The sequence below is a fragment of the Myotis davidii genome, unplaced genomic scaffold (assembly GCF_000327345.1).
Source record: "Myotis davidii unplaced genomic scaffold, ASM32734v1 scaffold249, whole genome shotgun sequence".
Classification (NCBI taxonomy): domain Eukaryota; kingdom Metazoa; phylum Chordata; class Mammalia; order Chiroptera; family Vespertilionidae; genus Myotis; species Myotis davidii.
The window spans coordinates 307809-314299 of NW_006300367.1; the positions used below are offsets into that span (position 1 = coordinate 307809).

Here is a 6491-nt window from a genome sequence, read left to right on the forward strand (position 1 = left end):
GTTTATTAGAGGCCATGCTCAAATTTATTTCAGGTGTCAGCACAAATGGAGGAGGGCTCCACTTGGAATGTGAACTTATATGGAATACAGATTCTTTTTAAATTACTTTCACATAATCTCCTTTGGAGGCCACATAAGAAAGATAACATTTTCCCCATATGGATAGCAATGAGAAAACAAAGTCTAGGAAAATTCCAGCAGCTCGTCAGAGGTCCCGTCACTGGTAGTGGATTCCAGCCCAGGGCTTCCCCTACCTACATGTGTTATTAAATGCGGACTCTGGAGTTATTTTACTTTGAGTTTATGTGATCCATCACCTGCAACCATTTGAATCTTTCCAAAGTCCAAATTTTGAATGAAATAATAGAATTGTAGACTTTTATGTCTATTTTGCTACCACATACCATGCAAACATTTGTGTGGGGGGCTATGTGTGTGTGTGCATGTATGTATGTGGTCACATGGGAGTGTGTGAGCATATTAAATGTGTGTCCATGTGTGTGTGGCACACTTGAATGTGTGAGTGTGTATGTGTCACATTTGAGTGTGTAGGTGTGGGCATGTATGAGTGTATGTGTGAGCATAGTGAGTGTGTTTATGTGTGCATAAGTGATGGTGTGGATGTTAAATGTGAGTGTATGAATGCGCATGTGATACATGTGAGTGTGTGAATAGGTGTGTATGTGTGAATGTGTGAATGCTTGAGTGTGTTTTGTCATAGAGTGGGCAGCGGTGTCACTCTCCTTGTGATTTCTTTTCAATCCTCAGATTGTGGGAATGACAAAATGTCTCTAGTTGTGTAGAGAGCATTCTACTTATGTGCGGTCTTGTACATCAGTTTCACCCATCTACTTACTCCAGGACTGAGTTAAATGATCAAATAGCACTCACTATGACCTGCCATTGCCCGGTATCTCCAGACTCCTCCCTTGTGCCCCTGAGACTCAATTCTCTGACATTGTCAAGAATGGCTGGAAGCTTCCTGTACTGCCACACATTACTGTTTTGCTACATCTTTGCTTTGAGCATTTCCCCTTTCCTCTGTTCACCGAACAATTCTTAGTCACTTCCTATAGTCCAATCTCTCCTTTTTTCCCTTTTGGGATTGACTCTCCCTTCACAGGCAAGATCTCTCTCCTCCTCTAGCAACAAGAGACACCTCTTGAGTGGAAGAGTGAGAAGAAGAAATCTACTGGAGCTCATTCACCGAGGAATGATTTTCTGATGAGACAGCCAGTTCCCTAGTGTTCCACGCCTACTGCTCTAGGCATCAGTCCTCTAAACTGGAGAGTGAGTGATCTCCAGGTATTCCTCATGCTCCCCTACATTTTCCATCCTTTGCAGTTATTTTGGGGCCGTATGACTTGTTTTGTTCAATGAGCTGTGAGAAGTGACATGTTTAACTAATGGGCCAAGCAATTATGCAGAGCAGCCACAGAGATGGTTTGCAGCATGGGGAATGCATCAGTAATGTGGAGCTAATGGGGTTTGGGTCAGGTGGGTGCCCAGGGCAGTGAGGACCACTCTGCAGAGTACATGACTTCTGGCCACTTTGCTGTACCTCTGAAACTGGTGCCAGAGGGTATTGAATGTAAACTGTGGTTAAAATAATTTTAAAAAGAACCAATGGGCCTCCTCTATCTTTCTCTTTCTTTGAGGCCAGTTTGTGGCAAAACTGCAACATGGAAGAAGCTTAAATTCTAAGGTCACTGTTGGACAAATATCTCACCTGTATCAGACTGAGGCATAAACAATGGCCAAATCTTTATTGGGGTCAGTCACTGTGATTTAGTGGGAGGTGTTCTCGCAGTATCTGGTGTTAATTACTCAAACCAACTCAACTCTCTATTTTTCTAGTTAAATCATTTTCTGTTTTAGTTTCCCAGAGTCCATTTGTTTAGCTTGTACATAAAGAACCTGTGGATATTTGTTTGTGATTTTGCTTCCCTGACTAGACTGTGAGGAGTTTGAACGCAGGAACGTGTTTTGCTCTTTCTATACTGCTGATGACTGACACAGTAGTAGGTACAGAAGGGTCTCCATGTAGCCTTGCCAAGAGAATTCATTATTTATCCTTACTACATTTCATTTTGCTTTGATAAAAATAATGTGTTTTAATGTTTTGGAGTAAAATGAAGCTGGGTTTGCTTTTCAGCTCAGCCACTGGTTGACTTTCATCAAGTTAATTAACTTTTCTGATCTTCTAGTTTTTTATTTTTAAAGTGGGGACAACAATATGACCAGCTCATGTAGATATTAGTAACATTGCATAAGAAACTGTATGCAAATGCTTAGCACAGTGCCTGGTAAACAATGAGAACGAAGTAAACAGCCGTTCTTATTACCATTATGATGGGATAGTCATCATGATTCTTTTTGTTACACCACTGCTTTCTGCCCAGCCATAGACACAAACAGCCCTGTTGGCAAAAGAATATAGGGACTTTCTCCTACCCATGGTCGGCAAACTGCGGCTCGCGAGCCACATGCGGCTCTTTGGCCCCTTGAGTGTGGCTCTTCCTAAGCCTTAGGAGTACCCTAATTAAGTTAATAACAATGTACCTACCTATATAGTTTAAGTTTAAAAAATTTGGCTCTCAAAAGAAATTTCAATCGTTGTACTGTTGATATTTGGCTCTGTTGACTAATGGGTTTGCCGACCACTGTCCTAGACCTTTTTGTCTGTACCTGTTCCTTTCTCTTCCAACACGCTTCAAGAAATTTCACTTTTAAATTACTTTCACATAATCTCCTTTAGAGGCCATACAAGAAAGAGACACATTAGCTACATGGCAAATCCATTCCTGAATAAGTGTCAAGAGCCCTGCACGGTCTTCCTAAAACCATGACGCCCCTCATCCTCTCCCCCTTGTTTGTATATTGCTGTCACACTCTTCCAAGATGGTTTCTCTGTTGCTGTAAAAGTAAATGGTAATTCCTCAGGATTATTAATTAATTAATTAATTAATTAATTTATTTATTTATTTAAGTGAGGCTTTTTATTGTTGTTTTTCTTCCTTTTTTTTTTTTTTTTATTTAAAGGTCCTTTACTGGTCCTGCTTCCATGAGTGGCCGAGACCAGGGGGAAAAGGGAGGGGAACCAAGCAGCACGGGGAGGGGTTATCTTCACAACATTCCATTTATACATAGAACTAAACAGACAAGCACAGAGTCACCGTTGCAGTTAGAAGTTGGCAGCATGGGAAAAGGGGGGAACAGGTTGCAAGTAGGGGTGTCGTTAAAAAAATACAGGCCCTCTCCAAAACTGGGGTGTCTGGGGTAGGGAGGACTTGGTCTGTTTCAACCCAAGAGGAATCAGAAGATCAAAAACTGTTTGGGAAGGCCAGAACAGTCAGGGGTGGAGGGAGAAGGAAGGTTCAGGGGATGGGGGCTGTTTGGCAACTGGGTGAAGGGATTGCTCTCCCCCTGCTGGGATCCCTCCAGCCCCTTGGGTCTGGCAGAAGGGGGGCAGCCTGCAAATCCCCACAGGCAGGTCTGGGGTACTAGGTGCTCCAGGCAGGGAGCTGGAGGGGGCTCACAAAGGCTTTCCCTCCAGGGAGATGACAGCACTTTCCCCCAGCTTCTCTGCCAGAGTGCAGCAGTCCTTGACCTCCTCATAGCAATTTGTTTATAATTCATGCTTGATCCCTGTAAACCTCTTCTTGATGACATCCTTGGAGCTGGCATAGATCATTTTGCTCTTAAGAGGCGCAGTCTCAGGAGCTCAGAAGATAAACACCAGGTCCTCATTCTTGCTCTTCTTGGTCTCATAGGTTGTGTCATACAGGGCATAGCGGCAGTCTTTGTCTGGCAGCATCTTGACGATGGTGGCGTAGGGGTCGTCTACTGTCTGGCCCACATCACCTACCAGGATCTCCTTGGCCTCTTCCAGAATGATGTCATTCTTGTCACTCAGGCAGAAGAGCACCGCCTTCTTGCGCTTCTTCACCTCCTCTCGTGTTGAGGACTTATGAACCTTCATGTCATTGAACACTTTGATGACTCCATCAGAGACAGCCACACCAGAGGCCATGTTTCTGGAAGCTAAAGGAGATAGCAAGATAGCCTGGAAAGATGAGCGCCGCTGCAGCTGCTACTGGGATACGACTGCTCTTTTTTATTTTTATAACATGTATGAATTCTTCAAATGAAACATGTTCCAGTTTAGAGATGTAGATTTTTTTTAATGAGAAACAAAAAAAGACACTTTTTTGATATTTGAAGGTGGAGTAGAGTCTTGTTTTCCCCAGAGCAGCTTCCTGACAGCTAACCTGTTGGCAGCCCTGGCTGTTGAGTGGTTCACATTCAGCAATGTGACCAGAAGTAATGACTCCAATTCAATAGAGATCAGACATAATCAGAAGTTATGATTCCTGGGCAGCTGCTTGATGTTCAGTATTAAGCTGCTTTAGCAAATCTCTCCCTTATTCTTGTGGCCAGATGCTATAGAGCATGAAGTAAAGAAAACGTAATATATGCACCCCCCCTCCTTTCACACCTGCTGTCCTGCTACTGCCATAGTGGAAGTCACAGAGATAGGGGCCTAACTGAGCTGAGAGACTGACTGGGTTCTCAGGGTCAGAGACTCAGCGCACCTGCACACCTGGGGTAACTTACTGGCTAATGTACCAGTTCAATAAATTACTCTGGCGGAAATCACTTTATTATTGATGACTTGCCCAGTCCTGCTGCACAGTAGTGATGTATGCCGTGTACTGCTGCATTACCAGTTCAATTGTTCTTTTGTCATTCAAGCTTCCTCAGCCTTGACAGGGGCCAGGCAGCTGGTAGGCAGCTGGCGGTCTGCATGCTGTCCAGGAGCAGCTTTATTCAGGCTGTCCCTGGGGACTTTATGAAATGGCTCTCAGGGAGGAAACAGAACCTGCCAGTGATGGAAAATGGATGATCATTTCTAAACATCTAGCAGCGCTCCATCAGTTATAACGTGGCCATCTTTAAATTGCCTTTCTTTAGTGATAGCATTGCATACTGTTTGGAATTAATTTGGAGGTGTGCTAGAGAACGAAGAGTGCCCTGGGGAATCTACCACAATAATATTTATTGTCTTGTTGCTCTCCATTTCTCAGTGTTTGACACCCCTTTTGTAGGAAAGGATGGCCCCATGTGTTTGATGAGGTCGTTTGTATGTTGATAATAGGAACATGGACTTTGTGGTTGATATGATAGCAAAACAAATTTATGATTGAACTTCAATCATTCATGGGGATGTTTTAGCCACATGGTGCCTGGCATCTGCTTTGTGTAATGGTAGAGTAAATTGTCTGCTTCCCTCTGGATTGATTGCAATGATCAGAGGTACTGGCACAACTGGACATAGCCAATGGGACATTTTTAAATTGCAGGTACTTATATTGGCTTTATACCTTTATATCAGAGAATCATCAACATGTACCGATGCTTTGATATCAGCAGAGAAACAGGGCACTGGATGCTTTCCCTTTAACTCGGTTGGGACCTTTGGAAGAAGAAGGTTGAGAAGCGGTGAGTCAACTCAGTTTTACAATGGACCTATTTTCAGACTGTTTGGAAGGTAAAGGGTAAGCTTTAGTCTCTACCATGTCTGTGGGAGGTTACAATTAGCCCTGAGAAGTATCTTAGAAATTATTATTTTCATTTTGCTGTTAAGGAAATAGATTTTTCAGAGCCATCGATGACTTGCTCAAGATCAATAAAGTCTATATGTTTCCAAAACCCTTTCTCTTCACTGCAACTCCTAACACTATAATTTGTGAGGCTTTTAAAGAAGTATGAGGTGAGATATTTTATGATTAGACTGTGATTAGTACAGAAGTGAATAATACTTTTGTAAGTCCTGAAATTTATTCAAATTTGGGAATCCCTTTTAACAAAAATAATACAAAAGACTCCCAAAAAGTAAAAATTAGGTTCAAGACCTTGAAATAAACTAATACAATGAGGGACCCTGAAGATTAAGCTTATTAGCTACATGGCAAATCCACTCCTGAATAAGTGTCAGTAAAAAAGATAAACATATTTACGAATATGTTCCATGCCATCCAGGGCTCCTTGAAGTACAACAGCGTGATGAGGCAGTCCCGCCCTGCACACCCAATCAGCAGCCAGTCCACTCAAATGGCATGTTGTGGGTGCAACCTAGGTATGATGTCATTAAAGAAGTAGGAGATTGGTGACTGCCTTCAGAAGGAGCCTATGACTGCTGCTTAAAGGACCAATATTTCTAATGGAAAAATGTAAATCTTTTTAGAAGGATTAATTATCTGGTTACATTTATCCAGCATGTTAGAATCATGTATCAAAGGAGCTTCAGAGCCGAGTGTTCCATGCCCTTTGAAACAAAACCTACAACAAAAACCAAGTGATTTTAGATTATTCCAAAACTTCTACTCTAGCTTAATGCATGTCTTTTATAAAGGTCTTTATAAACATGGTTTTCATGTTTTTTTATAAAGACATCCAGAGACTGAATACATTTTAGATCATGATTCAAC

The 6491-nt window shown here is 42.3% G+C and overlaps 1 pseudogene; it reads right to left on the bottom strand.

The window, feature by feature from the left end:
• Positions 1 to 2984: 2984 nt before the first annotated feature.
• On the bottom strand, positions 2985 to 4077 carry LOC102764888 (annotated as a pseudogene).
• Positions 4078 to 6491: the final 2414 nt, after the last annotated feature.